Source organism: Mastomys coucha, unplaced genomic scaffold, assembly GCF_008632895.1.
Source record: "Mastomys coucha isolate ucsf_1 unplaced genomic scaffold, UCSF_Mcou_1 pScaffold7, whole genome shotgun sequence".
Lineage (NCBI taxonomy): Eukaryota > Metazoa > Chordata > Mammalia > Rodentia > Muridae > Mastomys > Mastomys coucha.
Genome location: NW_022196913.1, coordinates 89833049 through 89852320, shown reverse-complemented (window position 1 = coordinate 89852320; position 19272 = coordinate 89833049). Strand labels below are relative to the sequence as shown.

Sequence of the window (19272 nt, the reverse complement as noted above, 5' to 3'; positions counted from 1 at the left end):
ATATTTTTTTTTCTTTTTTTGTGCTAAGGATTGAATACAGGCCCTTGTGCATGGGTACCATGTGTTTTGCACTGAACTGTGTTCACAGTCCTGTGTCAGTTTTAATTAGTTACATATATGTAGGTATAAAATAAATAGATTTGTTAAGCAGAGAATTTGTACACCTATTCCAGGAAGCCACAAATAGCCAATAATGTGGATAGAAAGCAGAGCTTTAGAGTGAGACACACTTGGGTTTGCTTCTTGGCTTTTCTTCTTGCTTCTTGTGTGATCCAAGTCCAAGTTTCTATGGATGTCATTTACTTATCTAGAAAACCAAAGGAATATCTGTGGTACTAGAAAAGTCTTGTCAGGATTAAGATGCATATGAGCCCCAGGAATGGTACCTGTCTACCTAGAGAGTGCCTGTTTATAAGAGAGTCATGTGGAGCCTGACATCATTCTTGGATCAGAAGGGGCAAATATTTACAAAGTAATTAATTTCACATGTGGAAATCATATCAACATCCAAACAGTTCTCACAAAATAGTTATAAGAATGAAGATAATTTCTGTGTACACCATGGTTTTTTTTGTGTCTAGATAGGATTAATTACTTGGTATTTCACCCAAAACCAGAAAAAAAGCAGAGAAAAAGCAAAATTCAAAATTATACACAATCAGCTATACTGTTTTGAATGACAATTATCTTTTGTCTCAACAAAGACTTACTATATCACTTTCTAAAAAAGTAGATTATGACCTTCTACCATGAATGACAACCTTAGCGTGATCCAGAGCACTTCAGTTTGTGAGCATTTTTTCCAGCTGTTACTGCAGTAGGAAGCTGTGTTTAGTGTGAAGGGTGAGACTGGCATTGCTAAATGTGGGAAAAACTAGTAAAATATTATGGTCTGGGTGAACATTTTTATTGTCCTGTATGTGTATATGCATGGTTTTCTATCCCAAGATAGTTTACTTTGTCATCAAAAAATTTTGGTTGCGGTCTCTTATTTCTTTTATTAAAAGGCCTCAACTTCAACAATTTTCCCTGGGTTTCCCCCATGATGATGGATCTAATGCATTCTCATAATTCAAGTCATATTCAACCCAATTCTGTGGTTTCAAGGAGCTCATACATTTCATATTTATTTCCAAGGTCATGAAGCTGTCCTCTATGGCGAGTGTGAACCACCTTTGATGTGGTGGGTACATCCATGTAACCACTGGGAAATGGACTATGGCAGTGGTGTAGAAGAGAACCCTGGTCACAATATCCACCCTGGGACACAGGATAGGGGAAAGACAGGGCCCCCGAACTGTTGCTATTCTGAGATCTCAGTTTGCATGCTGGTGTTAAGTTAGAATCTGCTCAAAAAGTACCCCATATTTAATGTGGCACCAATATCTACTCAGATGACCAAGTCAATGGCTTGTTGTCATTCATACCAAAGCCAGGTAATCTAGAGTTGCTCCAAGTTTCCCTTTATTGCTTTGTTCCCATCTTGTGGATAACAACTATGGTCTCCTAACCCTGTTCATTGAGTCCCTATACTTACTGTAGTCATTCTCTTTTACATGGTCAACATCATCTTTAACATCATCTTTATGCTACTTCTCATGTTCAAAAATCATGAGGCTTTCCTGCTGCCTCTTTGGAAAAAGAGCTTGAATCTTCTCATCTTGGTCTCCAAGATTATAGACTGACTAGCCTTCTATATTCATACACTTTGCCTTGCATCCTTTAGTCTATTCATTGTGTGTGGAAATATTCTTTAGTCTGCTTCCACAGTTAAATCTCATCACTCTTCCAGGACTTAACAAAGATACAGTTATCCCAGGAAAGCAAAAAGCTCCCAGGACCCAACAGGTATGAGATTAGCTGAAATGCCCAACAAAGGGAAGGGAGAACCTGAAGAGACCATATCCAGAGGTTAGGCAAGGTCCCTGGTTGGGGGATGGGACCAGCCACTCATCTCCAAATTCTTAACCCAGAATTGCTCCTGTCTAAAGGAAATAAGGGGACAAAGTATGGAGCAGAGACTGAAGGGAAGGCCATCTAGAGACTGCCCTATCTGAGGATCCATCCCACACACAGACACCAAACCTGGACACTATTGCAGATGACAAGAAGTGTTTGTTGACAGGAGCCTGATATATCAGTCTCCTGAGAGGCTCTGCCTGACAAATACAAAGGTAGATGCTCGAAGACGAACATTTGACTGAGCACAGGAACCCCAATGGAAGAGTTAGGGAAAGGACTGAAGGAGCTGAAGGGGTTTGCAACCCCATAGGAAGAACAACAATACCAACCAACCAGACCCCTCAGAACTCCCAGGGACTAAACTACCAACCAAAGAGTACACATGGAAATATCCATGGCTCCAGCTGAATATGTAGCAGAGGATGGCCTTATCTGGCATCAGTGGGAGGAGAGGCCCTTGGTCCTGTGAAGGCTTGCTGCCACAGTGTAGGAGAATGCCAGGCTGGGGAAGTGGGAGTGAGTGGGTGGGTTGGGGAGCACCCTCACAGAAGCAGGGGAATGGGAAATGGAATAGAGAGTTTGCAGAGGGGAAACCGGGAAAGGGGATAACATTTGAAATGTAAAAAAAAAAAAAAAAAAAAAAAATTCAATTAAAAAAAAGAAAAAACAAGTGTGGATGTAGCTCTGTTACTTCACGGAGCAAAGCTGAGGGCTTTAGGAAAACTGCTGAATCATATTCACACTAAATTTCTTTATCAAAAGGCAGTAATAAGCTGGATTTTATCAGAATACCATGATATGAAGACACATGTAAGTTAACAGGACTCACAAAAGTAGCCTGATATTAAGAAAATTTATTAAACACTAACATTTAGAACAGATAGGAAGTGTGTGTGTGTGTGTGTGTGTGTGTGTGTGTGCGCATGCGTGCACATCCATACACATTCACATGTGTAAATGCAGGCATGGGGATTAAAGGATAAGTTCATATGTTGGCCCTTGTCTTCCATCAACTTGAGATGTCATGGTGTAAACTAGGCTAACTGACCTGTGGGTTTCCAGGCACTGCCATCTTCACCTCCTAGCTTTCCTTAGGAGTGTTGCTATTTCAAATATTCCCACTAGCTTGATTTGTTACCCAGGTTCTGTAGATCTGAACTCAGCTCCTCATTGTTAAGCAAGTGATTTTACTCAATAAGCCAACTTCCCCATGTTGAACACCAGGTTTTTACAAGAAGAATTAAATATGGTTAAATTTGTTCTCTGGACTCAGGGTGTAACAGTGTATATAAAAGTAGTATGAGAAAGGTTTTCTCAGGACCCAGGACTAACACAGTAGGAAGCAGTAGGAAGTTAAAGTGCATTAGGAGATGATCTCTGGGAGAAACCAGGCATGTGATGACCAGACCGTGTGCCAAGTCAGGTACAGCAGGTGCTCTCCAAGAATTTGTGAGCGGGGAAAAGGATGTACTATGGATTAGCTGTTATAGATAAGGTTCTGATGTGGTTCCCATCTTCTCACACCTTTGCACAAGTCTTTCCTCCTAAGTGTGGATGATACCTGTAAATATGATATAGATTCTTTCCCAGAGTAATTTTATGTTATGTGATGAAAAGGATCTTGCAGAAATAATTCAGGTAAATGAATCTACTGATCATTGGGAGGATATCTTGGGTGGGTCAGACCCAGCTAGGTGGGTCCTTTGTAGAGACAGAAGTAGAACTTTCTCCTGTGTTGATCTAGAAAATTCAGTTATCACACCTTTAGATGAGTAGGCTACATGACAAAGACATCATTGTGATCAGAGGAGCTCAGACATGATCCCTGGCTATGTGCAGGAGCCAGTAAGAAAACACAGAGTTTGGTCATATCACAAGAAAATGAATTCTTTCATCAATTGGTATGTTCAGAAGGCTTCTGAGTTGTAAGGAAAACCGCAGCCTCTGGAGATGAGATCTTAAGATCTACACTATCATCCCAACCCAATGTGTGATTTGAGATGTATGTGAGATAATAAAACTGTGGGGCTTTGTTTTTTGTTTTTGTTTTTGTTTTTGTTTTTGTTTTTGTTTTGTTTTGTTTTGTTATCTACCACATTCTTGATAATTTGTTCTAAGGAATAAAAAATGAATTCCCTTACTCTCCTTGTCTACTATAGACAGATCTCATTTGAATCCACAGTGTTTAGATCATTTCCTAAGTAAATAAAAAAGTCTCTTTAAATTATTTTGTAAGAGTAAGTTCTGTCTTCCTCTCCAGGACATGAACTCTTTAATAAAAAGGTAGGCATAGTGGAAACATTTTGAAATCATGGCTACCTATCTTTTGTACCTGGTTTCATCAGTTGGCATAGCCTGACTTCTGGCTATCTACTTAACCTTTCCTATATGTTTTTTTATTTTCAGAATGACAATAACATTACTAAACTGGGTGCTCTAATCCGGGGATAATTTTGCACTCCCCTAGGCCATATTTGGTAATCTTAGAGTTACTTTTTATTGTCCCAGTAGGGAGTGCATCCTTATTTAGTGGGAAGAAGTGTTGCTAAATCGCATATATTGCACAGGGTGCTGAAGTCAGGACATCTGGAAGAGCACCAAGCACCCTTTGTCACCAAGCACAGTATATTGACCCACAGTGGTACTCGCACCAAGGCTGAGAAATCCTTTCCTAGCTTAATAAAATAATTATGAAGAGTGTGAAATGACTTTTATAATATTTCATTTTTAGTGAGGCTGGTTGCAATTCTGTTATGAGAAGACTTCCATATTTCTAGGGAGAAATTTTATACATGTTTTTATGTGCTTTCACATCCCCCACAGGGTCTTAAAATCTTTGCAAATCTCCAAAATCATTGTATATATGAAGAGATGTTACACACAAGTGTTTTATACATGGAAACTAATAGAAAAAATTAGTGACTCAGAATGCTCTTCTTTATGTGTTTTATGATTTTTATCTTTGATTTAATGTAGCTAGTATTTGGAATTTGCAAATGATTACTAAATGCCTGAGTAGATAAACACTCCCCTTTAAAAATATTATTTTCCTGTAATTTATGGCCTCTCTAGCATTTCACACTTATGATGAAGCATCAGTGATTTAACACTATAGCAAGACTGGTACTGTCGTAGAAAACTATGCTGTCTTGGTTCATGAGCTCAGTACTCATTAAACTGGCTTTTTCTCCAAAGGGCTAAGCAGAAAGCTTCAAATGCTTTCCATCTTTCAAGAGTCAGTCCAAATTCAGCTCATTGGAAGGAAGGCCTATGGATACTCCTTTGATGATTATAGCATTTTCTAAAGGAATTTTACACCCCTTTTGATTGATTATTAACATACTGTATATTATAAATATTTTTGTACCCTTAAGAATTTTCTCCAATTACAACATTCAAGAAATTTGTTTAATAAAAATTTTATTTTAATGTAGGCCAAGCTCCACCCATACAATGATCTGGAGTAGCTGACCAACCCAAAATGGACTCCATGGTTTTTCCTTTTTTCTTTTTACCTCTCTCTCTCTGTCTCTCTCTGTCTCTCTGTATGTATGTAGTATTTGTGTTTGTTTTGATTTGGTGCTTTTGTCATGACATTTTTTAAAAGAGAGACAGACAGAATATGAAGCTGGATGGGATAGGGAGGTGGGGAGGATCTAGAAGGATTTAGGGGAAAGAAAGGATATAGTCATAACATTGTATAAAAATTTTTTTAAAGTCAATAAATAAAGATGTTTAAGATTATTGTATATATGAATGTTATAATAAACAATGTAGGTTCTACTCACTGTCCACACGGTAACCTGAAAGCTGAATCTAGAAATGTTATATAGTAAAAAGCTGGGGTTCACCTTTTTACTATTCCCCATGAGTTCTGCTGTCTTGGGTCCACCTATTGTAAAGAGCATTCCTTGCACTGAATTGCTTTTGAATGTTAACAACAGTCAGTTGGTCATGTTTGTGTATGTCTGAGTTCTGAATTCAGTTTCATTAACTAGTATGGCTATCTTTCTGCTAATACCAGTCCTGGTTGCTCTAGCTACATAATAGTTTCTATAAGGTTCTTTTTATTTATTTTTTATCTATGTGTGTTGTGTGAGCATATGCTGTGTGTGAAAGGATGCTTGTGGAGGTCAGGAGAAGCTGTTTCATCCCTCAGGGGTAGAATTAAAGATTCTTGTGAGCTGTCTGATGTTGGTGCTGGGAGCCAAATTCTTCAAAAGCAGAAAACACTCTTAGCTACTGTCCTTACAACTCACACAATAGTTCTTGACATTGAATAGGCTGATTCATCTCCATTTATTCTTTTTTTTTCCAAAAACTTGTAGAGAATTCTAAATTGTTCAAATTATCATACAAATCAGGTAGCCTAATCCTTTGTATATATACATTTTCTCTCTTCCTGCGACACTCGGGCCACGAATGTGTCTTCAGGGCAATTGTGCCTTGTGCTGCAGCTCACACTGTGTGAACATGCTTGTGTTCTCCTTTACTTTGATAACTCTTGTTTTATTTGAATGACACTTTATAATTTTTAACATTCAAACCCTACACAAGCCTTCATAAACACATAGTTCAGTATTTCATTTTAAGCACTCAAATATCTTATTATATTTTAAAACATGGTTTTTGTGTGCTCACTGCTAATATGTAGAAATAAAATGAATTTTTGAATATGTGGTTAATATTTTACCACATTGTTGAAATATCTCTTGGCTACACATCCTGTAGGTTTTCTGTGTAGATTATATTACGTGCAAAAAAATTAATTTTTTCTATGTGGGTTTAATTACTCTTAAAAATTGAATTGCCTTTCCCTCCTGTGCTTTGTTTGTTCCTTTGTTAAAGAGAGAAAGAACCTCACTCCACCAGGAGAGTCACCGAGGTGGGAGTGGGGCACAAAAAGGATTGTGGGAGAAAGGGTTCTTCCTTTCCTCTAGTGGAAGCCATCAGGTGAGCCAAGATGGGTGCATGCATCAGGAGCTATGGAGGAAGAAGCAGTCCGATGTGATGCTCTTTCTTCTTAAGGTCCACTGCTGACAGTATGGCCAGCTCTCTTCTCTGCACAAGGCTCCCTGGCTCACCTGGCCCAATGAAGCGCGAAGGCTGGGATACAAGGCTAAGTAAGATTATGCCATTTACAGGGTTCCTGATTCCGTTGTGGTCACAAGTGCCCTGTTTCTAAGGGTACAACTCACAGCAGGCCTGTCCACCATGGTGTTAACCAGCTAAAATTTGCCCCGACGCCTTTCTGTCTATTGCTGAGGAGAGAGCTGGACGCCATTGTGGGGCTTTGAGAATCCTGAATTCCTACTGGGTTGGTAGGAAGATTCCACATATAATCCTCATTATGGTTATCCGTTCCGTAAAGCTATCAGAAGAAATCCTGACATCCAGTGCACTGATGCACTGAGAGATGCATGGGCTGACACCTGCTGATCATCGCAAGAGCAGTGGCCTTGGAAAGGGCCACGAGTTCTACCACACTATTGATGCAGCCTGCAGAAGGTGCAATAATCTCCAGCTCCACCGTTCCAGCGAATACATGCAACATTTGTAAAAATTCATACGCAATAAAATATTTAGGACAGTCAAAAAAAAAAAAAACAAAATAAAGAGAGAAAGAGAGGTCATGGAATTGGGTGGGAGGATCTGGGGGAAGTTGGGAGATCGTGGTGGGGAAAACATGATTAGAATATATTATATTAACCATATATATATTTTAAATAGCATTGCACTGGCTGGAGCTCAGGTGTACTGCTGAATAGAAGCAGATGCTCTTGCCTATTTCTTATCATAGAAGAAAAGTTGTTAGTTTAGTAGTTTACCATTGTGAATGATGCCCGCTCGCTTGGCAGGGTTTTTGTGAATGCCTCTCGTCACATTGAAGTCATCCTTTGTTCTTCCCCTTCTCCTAGTACTGGGGACTGAGTTCGGGGTCCTGCACAGACTGTGCTCCTACCCCCGTTTCTACTTTTATTTTGAGAAAGAATTATCACCAAGGTCCACATTCTCTTCTTAACGCAAGGCTGTCGCCCAGTAGGGCTCCGGGTTGCCATATTCCTACCTCAGCCCCGAAGCAGATGGGCTCACAGCCCTTTGACACCAGGCCCTGCTCCATTTCTGCCTTTCTTTCATGATGAGTTTTTCATCTGTGTGAGTGTGGAATTCCCTCAAATGTTTTTGAAGATTGATATAATCGAAGTTTTTCTTTTTCTTTCTTTCTTTCTTTCTTTCTTTTTTTTTGTTTGCTAATAAAATGAATTCAATTTTCCCAGGTAAACTTTACTTGGTCATGGTATGTGATACTTTTCCTAAATTTTCAACTTAATATTTTTGTTAAGAAGTTTTCCTTTTCCAATTTCTAGGTACAGTGTACTGTCTGTGATGAGTTTGGGTATCAGAATAATAGTGGCCTATAAAAATGAATTTGGAGGGCTTCCTTCCTGTCTCATCTATTTTCTGGAAGACATTGTGTTCAACTTTTCGGTCACCTTTACACATTTCGTAGATGATGACAGAAAAACTACCCTACCCGAGCCTGACTATGTACTTTCACTTTTGCTTTTTGAATAATAATTTCAAGCTCCTTACGTATGGGGCCATTCAAATGATCTAGTGCAAGTTAGATGAGCGTTGGCAGTCTGTGTTTTTCAGAGCGTTGTTTTACGCTGTCAGAGTTGCCGCTGGATGTCTTCAGAATGACTTGCACTACTCCCCCACTAGCTTCCTGAGGCCTGTAGTGTTTGTAGCGAGACCTTCCCTTTTATTCTTAATATTGCTAATTTGAGTTCCTCTCTTTTCTTTGTCTGCATCACTGGGGATTTAAGAATTGTATTGATCTCCTAAAAGAAGCATCTCTTTGTTTATTTAACTCTTGCGTTTTTGCTTTTAGCTTCATTGATTCCTGCTCTTTTCCTGTCTCCCCACTTCAACTGTTATTTGCTTTCGTGTGCTCTTCTTTCAACAGGTTCTTTAGGTTGGGAGCTGTTTATTGATTTAGATAGTTCTTCTACTCTTTTTCTTTCTTTCCTCACGTATACACTTGATCTTAAGGAATTCCTCTCAGCGCTACTTTTATAATATGGCTCAAATTTTTAACAGATTCTATTTTTTAATTTCCATTCAGTTGAATGCATTTTAAACCTTTTCCCTTGAGACCACTTATCCGACCTGCCACTTAGTTTTAAGTGCGCTACTTACTTTCCATGTGTTCGGAGGTTATCTTATCATCCTATTATTGATTCCTAGTTTGACTCTGGTGTGGCTGGAGGATGCCCTGCATGAGTTCGGTTCCTTCCTAGTCCTGGAGATGTGTTCTATACCTAAGGAGAGTCTGTCTCATATATTATTCATAGATACTGGAAATGATCTGTGTTCTATTGCTGATAGAAAGATTATTTAATACATGTTGATTTGCTCCCTGGTTGCAGATGCTGATTGCACCAAGTCTTTGGTGATGTTCTCGAAAGATAAATTTGTGTCCAATTTTAGGCTTTCCTGGTCAATTTCATCTTCCTACCTCTGTGTGTCTTTGACTATGTCTCTCTGTCTCTCTGTCTTTCTGTCTCTTTTGCCCTCTTCTATAACAATCATTTGAGACTGCTATAGTTTCATGGTAGCAACATCTCTTTTTTTGTGAGCTTGTAGGGTTCTTCTCAGGCTTTGGCGGCGCCCTTCGCTCTGAAGTCTTCTTTGTCGATTAGCTTTTTTCATTCCATGTAGATATATTCTATCTTGCTATCTTTTTTTGTGATCTCTGAGTTGAGCAGATATTTGGATGACAACTTTAATCTACTTTATGGTCTAATGAGACCATTCTATTTATTACATTTTGTTTTCTGTCGACTCAAGCTTGCTTTTTCATATTTTCTTTTATTTTTCTCCAAACCTTCCTTTGTGTGTGTGTGTATGTGTGTTTCCTGCATTTCTGTAGATTACTTACAAATTTATATAATGTTATTTTGATTTTTCTCTAGTGTTTAGGAATGTATATTCTGTATAGCATTGCTAATGACTCCTCTAGGTTTCTGGGGGTACTGAAGTGCTACATCTTAGCCAGGTGTGAGGGTGTGGGTGGGGTTTATCTAGGCTCTCTGCTGGGCCTTTGCTGCAGTGTAATGATGGATTTATTGTTTATTTACCTATTTTATGTTTTCAGTCTTTTATTGGAATAGAGGAGTTACTGTCTGAACATTTTGTCTTCCTAACATGCCCCTTTGGTGCTAGAGAAAACATTTTTACTTTCATCAGGCTCATTTCATTCCCAAGCTGATAGCTAACTCCTTTCAGCTCCAAGACTGTATATAGGAAGCCAGACAAAGGCCTGGGAGCTCTGCACTGTGCCTGTGGCCCAAGGTCCCTGATGTTTGCCTCATTCGTTCTCTTTCACAGTTGTCTTGTAATTATCTTATGTGTATCTTCCAGGGTTTTGGCTGTTCATATCTCCTACATCTTCCTAGGAGCAGAAATCCTTGAACACTGTCATTATGTTTTTTTTAAAAACTGCCTTCATAGGCAGAGGATTTTTAATGAAGGCTAAAAAGCACAACGGTGGAGAAATTTTCATTTCACTGTGAATAAATAAATAAAGACAGACATTATTTTCTTGTAATTTACATTTTCGTTATTATAGAAATCAAGAAACTTTCTATTTTTGAGGGGAAATGTAGCTGATTTTAAGAGTACTGTTATCTTTCTTCATTTGTTCCATAGTTTGCTCAAGTGAAGTATAGCAGTCAAGACAGGGGATGGCCCCGAGGGAAAGAAATGCCCATTTATACAGATAAGTTGAAAAAAAACCAACTTTCAGTTCGTACTGAATGTTAAACAGACATATTTGGGAAACATGTATAAGTGAGCACCACCTCTTTTGAATTAAGGCAGGGGCCTCATTGTTTCTGTATTAAATCAGATCACATCCTTATTGTATCTGTACGTCTATTGGAGTTGGATGGCTGTGAAGACAGCGTGTCTCAGGGGTCGCGAGTCACCTGCCGGAGGAGCTTTCCAGGTGAAACTGTCCCATCTCAGCTGTGAATACTGTTGAGAATTGCTACCCTACCTGGAAGAGAAACAGATAAGTGCCATTTTATGATGATAAAATGATAAAAGTTCAGCAGGGGGCTGCCTTTAGCTCAGTGGTAGAGCCTAGGATTCCTCAGACCTGTACTCACCCCCAGGTCTGCAAACAGAATAATACACAGGGCATTGACTGCTATGAGAATCACGGTCATATACTCAGGGAGTCTTCCTCTGACTATGCATTGTGTATCCCTTTATAACATCCATTTCACAGAATCCTAAGAAATACCTGTTTCTACAACTTTGTGACAAGGCCAAGGTGAAGGTTGCCTTTGTCTGGGCGTTTGTTTCCACTAGAGCAGTTTTGTTCATTTGGGGCTTCCTCGAAGGGATGCTGTTCTCGAATTATTTGCAATGCAGCACAGTGATCTTATCTGGTTACATATTTTGGTTTAACACTGGTGTTTATTTGGCTGGTGTTTCTATTCTGCTGCTAGCACTACTCAAGGAAAGCATTTTCCCTTTTCTCTTGTCTTTTGTTGACTGTTTAATTCTATCCCTAGTGAGTTATCAGACTCCTTTTAGAAAAACTCATGAACCTCATTCCATTTAATGTACATTGTTTTTCAGCATCAGTGACTCTAAGGACTGGCCTATAAGGAGGGTGTTGTAGGATTAGTGATGGAATGGCTTTTCCTCAACACACAGTCTTGGTTCCTTTTGGCTTCCTTGAACCCCGTTACTTGGTTGTGTTTCAGAGAGTTGCATAGTTATATAAATCAGGGAGCCTGATGTAAACACAGACAAGGTTTTCGACAGTTACTGCTCTAGCTCCTGTGACTTATCACATAGTTAAGCTGGTGAATGTCTTTCTGTCTTCATATAGTTTTCCCTAACATCTCGATCATCGAGCTTAAATGTCTCCTAAAACTAGGAAACCCTTTTCTGTGTTGAGTAACTTTTCTTCCACTTGCTACTAGTTCTAGCACCCTGTATGTGCTCCCATGGATAGTTAGGAATTATATATATTAACACACAACACACATTTAACACTTATCAAACATCAATTAATTGGAAAGCTTTTATTATATTCATCTGTGTGCATTATTGTTTTTAATTGTTTTTTTTTCTTTATAGATTGAGAAGTGTGTACACACTATTTTTGAATCCAGGTGAGGTCAGGAATATTGTTTTCATGGCCTTTGATAACCTTGTATCCTTATTTTAGAATGGTGCCCTGAACATATTTGCAACATAGAATCACTTACTTGATGTTTGAATGAATGGATGAAAAAATAGGCAAGACTACCTTTGGTGTTGAGAAAAGACTACATGTTTTTGCAAGCTAAAGGGTAAGTTTGTCTCTGCTGTGGTGTCCACAACACAGTTGATTCCATCGCAAACAGATTCAGCCAAATTGAAACTCCCGAGGCATAGAGATGTTTCCTCTCAATCAGATTATGTGCCATTTACCATATACTTCTTGATGCCAAAATATGCTCCCCTGATGAGCATGACATTTTATTTGCATGCACATAAGCAAGTTCACAGTGTCTAATTTGGAAGTGCAACCCCACTAAGACTGCATTTGTCTGTATTTATTTAGATGCTTTGTTTAAATGGGCTCATGGGGAGTGATCTGGGACGTGGCAGCCTGGAAAAGCCGATGAAAGCTGGTTCTCCCTGCGAGGCATTTGGGATGAAGAAATGTGACCTTTAATCACCTCAGACCTCCTTTTGTTCTTGTTCCAGAACATTCTATGAGTAGAAACTCATAGGCCTCCCAAGTGCTTTGGTCTGGATTTTTATATGCCTTTGGTGTTTGAGATGGGTTTCCTGGTATTTACAAAGAGTATGCTTGAGGCAAATTTGCCAATACTGCCATGTTACTAACATGCTGAAGAGATGCCATGTCCCTTAAGGTGGGTTTTAGAGATTACCAGTCCAGAAAGGGAACTTGACATCACCTCAGAGAACTGGCCCTCTTGTGTTTCCTGTTTTCTTAAAGGATGTCATAAATCCTGTGGATGGAGCAAGTCGTTTGCTTTGCTCGGATTCAGGCTTGCTTGCTTCGTCGCAGTGAGGCTGCCTGCTGCTAGGATGGTAGGTTGCAAGTATTCTCTCTGTTGGAGAAGCGTGAGTAACAGGAAGTGAGGAAGAAAGAGAAGCAGGATTTGGAAAAGACGGAGAGGAGCCTTTGCTTCTGCTGTCTGATTTTTTTTTTTTTGCATGCTGACCATATTTAATGGGGAGGTGTGAGAATTTAACTAGTATGTGGAGAGACTCACATAGGTAATGAAATAGAGCCCCAAGGCAAAACAGGGGGAGGGGAGGGATCCTTTAATGTAGTCTAGTCTAAGCACCTTGCAAACACTACCTTCACTTGAAGGCAGTCTCAGCAAGGAGGCAGCAATTCATCAGGAAAAAGGGAAATTTTTTTATGAAGCTCTTTATTTGAGAGCTTGTAATTTAAATGGAAGCTACCCTTTTTTTAAATTAAAGGTATTGTAAAGAAAAATTTTATAGGTTTTTAGTTCTATAAAGTTAGTTATGGCTTATATTAGCCTATATCTCTGTACATATAAACCATATCCTCTTCTATGCCAATTTTAATGTCATGCAGAAACACCTAATTTCAACCACAATACTGGGAGTGAGGTTTGAACATATACGCACATATGCACTTAGGTCCTGGAGAATGTTTTTCTTCTTTTATTCTCATGAAAAGTCACTTATAACCAAACCAAAGAAAAACTTGAGTTACTAGTGTGGTAAGATTTATTATTTTACCCCAAATCAAGCTAGTTGGAGGGATTCTGTTTGGTTCTAAGGTTTGTCCAAAGTACTGTGGTTTGAGAATCACCTCAGACTTGGAGTTTTTCCTTTTCCACTTACACCGGTATCTTCCAGTCACTGTGATCTGTATGAGGTAATGGGACTTGAACAGAGCTTTGGCTTATGGTTTGGAAGGCTACTAAGATTGGCTTCTTGTAGATACCAGCTTATGTAACTTGCTGTGTAACATCTTCTTAATTTTCTGGTGGCCTATACCTTGCTTCTGAGGGGGTGGTATATATTTTAATATATAATTGCTTTGTTGTATCTGTGGGCTGGTTCCCCAGGAAATGTGAATAAAGTTGGTCAATTACGTTTACAAGCTAGAAGACAATAATTATAATAACCTACTTTTGTGTAGTGCTCTAGTTTGTAAGCACTTTCACATAATTAAATCATTTGATCCTTAAAGCAGTCTTTGAAGTGAGCAAGGAGGATATTATTATCTCTATATTATAGAGGAAACAGGTTCAGAGGGGCTAATTGGCTTGTCTGAGGTCACCCGATTACTACTAGGAATATCCAGGATTAGAGAGTGAAGGTCTCAACTTATGGCTACCTGCTTGCCTTTAGCGCTCATCAGATCCACTTTGGACCAGAACCCAAGGAACTTAAGCACTTCATGGACTGAAAAGAGTTCTTGTTATTTATTTACGAAGTCAACATATGCAGTCTTGAAGTCAACAATATTTGTTAAGAAAATAACAACAATAACGACAACAGCAACAAGAACAGTGAGTTGTTTCAAGAAGTGGATTGAAACCTTGAGGATTGTACCTGCTAGTGGTATTTTCAAGGGGCTGGTTCACAGTAAAAGGCAAGCGTTGACAGTGCTTATTGCTTGGGAAAACTGCTTGAGTTCTCTGCGATGTAGACTTCAAGATATGCAAAGAATTACTGGGAAAATTGTCCATGGGAGAAAGGTGCAGAGAAGGTGGGCAGAGCTTTCAGAACATATCACAGGATTGACCTTTGGGAGGAAGAGAAGTCAGGCAAAGAAAGGAGAGAAGTCAGGTAAAGAGAGAAAAATCAAAGACTGTGGTCCATTTCTGAGATTTGCAGCCAGTCTAGAAAGGAACTCTGAGCTTAAATATTCTGGAGTAAAGCCCCACACCTCACCAACTGAGTTCTCCTGTAGCACAATCGCTGGGCTTAGCCACTGTCTGAGACAAGCTTGTGGGAAATATGGCCTTACTATGAATGTGGCAGTGAATTTAAGAGCACAGTTTTCAATAAACAAATAGTCTCCATAATGAGATATCTAAAGCGGTGGATGCTTATGGTCACCACATGGGTGCTATGATCAACATCCATTTTCTGCATCTTCAAGACTAAGAAGTAAACAACAACAGCCAATGTGTATAGCTAAATGCAGGACACTGACAAAACTAGATTCTTCGTTATCTCCATTGACAGATGTGGCTGTGATGCAAGGGAGAGCTGGGGGGCTCGTGTCTGATTTTCAGGGGTTTTATTTCTATTTTCAGACTTACAAGGCTGTTTCATTTTTTTTTATTATTAAACAATAGTCACTTTTACGATCGTAGGATTGGGAGCAGCTCAGGACTCATGAAAATTCATTAAAGCTAATCCTCCCTGGCAGGTCAACTTTGGACCTGAAGACTTGGCCTTTGCACATGCTGTGCTTTGCCATCTGTAGATAGGTCAGCTTATTTTTCAAGTGTTCCCCTTTTCTTACTTTCTTGTCCATAAGCTTTGAGATGGGAAGAGAAGGAGATGAAGGCTTGACCCACAGGTGAAGGAGGAGGTAAAGCTTGATGGCTATACCTTCTGGTGGTATTTCCGGGGACTCGTTCACAGTGGAAGGCAAGATTGACAAAGCTTATTGCTTGGGCAGACTCCTTGAGTTCCCTGAGAAGCAGATACCAAGATACAGAGAATTACTGGGGAACATGTCCATGGGAGAAAGATGCAGATAGGTAGAAAAGGTCTATCCCTACAAAGGTCCATCCCTCATTCTCTGGCTTCTGTTTTCTTACCTGCAGGGGTGAGTAGTGCCTGCTCTGAAGCATTGCTCAGAGGACAACATTGATATATCAAGTTCATCAGGATCTTAAAATGTAAAGGTCAATCAAAATTCAACGCTTAAGTAATTTGTTCATGACTTTTGGGTTGCGTCCAAGTTCCTTTGAACCGCATGCTTCTGAAGAGTTCGTATTTCTGCCAGTGAGATCCAGAATTTTGTCCTAGGCTACTTGAACAAATTTGAGTCAGTCTTTGCTCTCTTACCCAAGTTGTTATAAAGTACTTCCAATTCCTTCCATTTCAGAAGAATGTATAAAGCTCCCTAACTGATATTAGCTCCAGAAGTAGGCCACATTATTGTTAAGAACTTCCCACTATGCCAGCAAGTGTTGGCATTGACAGCAAGTGACAGGACCCTGATATAGTTGTCTCCTAAGAGGCTCTGCCAGTGCCTGACTAATACAGAAGTAGAGGCTCACAGCCATCCATTGGACTGAGCACAGGGTCCCCAATGAAGGAACTAGAGAAAGGACCTAAGGAGCTGAAGGCCTTTGCAGCCCCATAGGAGGAACAATATGAACTAACTAGTACCCTCAGAGCTCTCAGGGACTAAACCACCAACCAAAGAGTACACATGGTAGGACTCATGGCTCTAGCAGCATATGTAGCAGAGGATGGCCTAGTTGGCCATCAATGGGAGGAGAGGCCCTTGGCCCTGTGAAGGCTCTATGCCCCAGTGTAGGGGAATGCCAGGGCCAGTAAGCAGGAGAGGGTGGGTTGATGAGCAGGGGGAGGTGGGAAGGAATAGGGTTTTTTTTTTTTTTTTTTTTTTTTTTTTTTTTTTTGGAAGGAAAACCGGGAAACGGGATATCATTTGAAATGTAAATAAAGAAAATATCTAATAAGAAAATAAAATGTGGTATAGACCATCCAAAAGAAAGAAAGAAAGAGAGAAAGAAAGAGAGAAGGAAAGAAAAAAAGAACTTCCCACTATGTGTTCCCAAAGAAGAGCCATGTGTCCTTGGACTTTGATCTCCAATCTACCTCTTCTCAGCCATAGGATATTAATGCCCATCATTTACTTTCTTCTAGTCTCAGTGATATCATTGATGAAATGAATTAGAGGACTCTTCTCCAGGAGTAGTGACAGACACTGAGTTTATGGCAAATAGCCACAGTAGACTGTGTAGAAACTCTAATCCTGCCAGCTAGTCAATCTTTTAAGTGGTTTTAGGAGAGTTGGTCTTTTGGCTTTTTCTTACCTTTAGGGACAGAATGAGGGTCAGACAGAATAGGACAGAATGGCGGGGGCCTGACTAGAAACATCTACAGTGACCTCTCTGAGCTCTCCCTGCTTTTCTTTTTTTTTTCTTATTTTTTGGGGGGGTAGGGGAAAGAGGTTTTCTTAAATCAACTTTTTCTAGCCTAGTTATATTAAGAGAATAGCCCCAAGACTATTGGGCCATCCTTTTGGGATCCTCCACTGTGGCCTACACTTTCTTAAAGAACTCCATTTCTTACAATGCTTCTTTACTCACAGTTCATGTGATGCCTTATGCACCCAGCCTCATGTTCCCACCGCAGGTTCCTTCCTTGTTTCTGATGTTTGTAGTATTCAAGACCCAGTGAATAGCCTTCTCTCTCAATCAGCGCAACCCTAGTGACCACAGTCTTTACTGCTTCCAGGGCGATCCTTCTGTTTCCTCATCTGCAATGGGGAACACTGCCTGCTTTGAAACATTGCAGAGAAGGAAAATGTTACTTATATAAAGTTCACCAGAAGGTAGCTGGCAAATCCAGAGGCTTATTCAATATTGATCACACGTCTATTGCCTACCCCTGTATAAACTACTCTGCATGAATGGAAGGTACAGTTATGGCCATATATGATAAGCTTAACACTTAACATACTTATTCTCTGTTGTTTACATTGAAAATACAGCTTCTCACCAACAGAGTCAACTAACCTGGACCCTTGGGGACTCTCAGAGACTGAACCACTAACCAAAGAGTATACATGGGCTGGACCTAGTTCTCCTGCACATATCTAGCAGATGTGCAGCTTGGTCTTCCTGTGGGTCCTGAACAACTAGAGTGGGAGCTATCCCTAAAACTCTTGTCTGTATGTGGAATATGTTCTCCTAGCTGGGCTGCCTTGTCTGGCCTCTGGGAGAGGATTCCTTTAGCCCTGCAGATACTTGATGTGCAGGGTTGGGGGATATCCCCCCCGGGGGGGGGTCTACCCTCTCAGAGGGGAAGGGGAGGAGGGAGGAGAGATTGTGGGAAGGGGGCCTTGGAGGGGGCATTGATCTGGATGTAAAGTGAATAAAAACGAAATAAAAAATGATCTCATAGAGTTGAGCAGAATAAATATGCAAATATTTATACAAGCATGCAAACAAACATAAAAACTATTGAAATTAAAAGAGAAAAAGAAAGACAGCTTCTACCATGAGCCCTAGATAGATTAGAATTTGTTCACCCAGAGTTGAGAATGTACTATCTTTCATCTACTTGGGACTTAATACAGTTTGAAAAATTAGTTTGATTACCTGTTTAAGAAAAAAAGTTTTGTTTCCTTTCCGTAATGTTTTTTTCAACAGTTGAGGGCAAAGGTGACATTACTGTTAGTGTCAAAGCAGATTTTGTTTTGAAGGCTATACTATAAATATAGTAAATTCACCCTTTGTATGCATACACAATAAATGACATGGTTAACTGGATATGGAAGTGCTAACATATTTCAGAATGGCTTTGCCATTTTCCCTTCCACCAGTTTGGAAATTTAGTTACTCTGTGTCCTTATAAGTACTTGAGATGAGGAGGGTGCTGTTCACACAGTAACCACCAGCTGTGTATGCATGGTGCCTTTATTCCGGTTGTTTAGAGTAAGTATATTACTCTCACTGTACTGAAGTTCTCACTATCTTTCCTGCAAACACTGTTACAAAGTTTTCCTCTGGATTGTCAGCATGCAAACTGGCATGCATGTGTGCACACACACCTACCTGCCTGTGCTTCCAAGTATCACTTACACACCTGGTCTGGCAGGGAAAAGACAGATGGGGTTATCCTTCATTAAAATCCAAACTCAAAACAGTCATGCACGTGTGTGTGTGTGTGTGTGTGTGTGTGTGTGTGTGTGTGTGTGTGTGTATGCAGGAGAGGCAAGATGAAGACGGGTAACTTAGTTTCTTCCATTTCTAGGGCGTGAAAGGATCTCTGTTAGTTCAGATGAGTGGAATCTGCTTACCTCCTTCATTTCTCTGTAGCTCATGTCTTTCTCTGGCTGATTTCTCTGATTGACTGGATTCTTCAGTGTTTTGTGTGAGCAGTAGTAGTTTTTCCTTCCTTCCTTCCTTCCTTCTTTCCTTCTTTCCTTCCTTCCTTCCTCCCTTCTTTCCTTCCTTCCTTCCTCCCTTCTTTCCTTCCTTCCTTCCTTCCTTCCTTCCTTCCTTCCTTCCT

General features: G+C 39.9%; 1 pseudogene; it reads left to right on the top strand.

Annotated features, from left to right (window-relative positions):
- The first annotated feature begins 6933 nt into the window (after positions 1-6933).
- LOC116081571 lies at positions 6934-7522 on the top strand (annotated as a pseudogene).
- The last annotated feature ends 11750 nt before the right edge of the window (positions 7523-19272 follow it).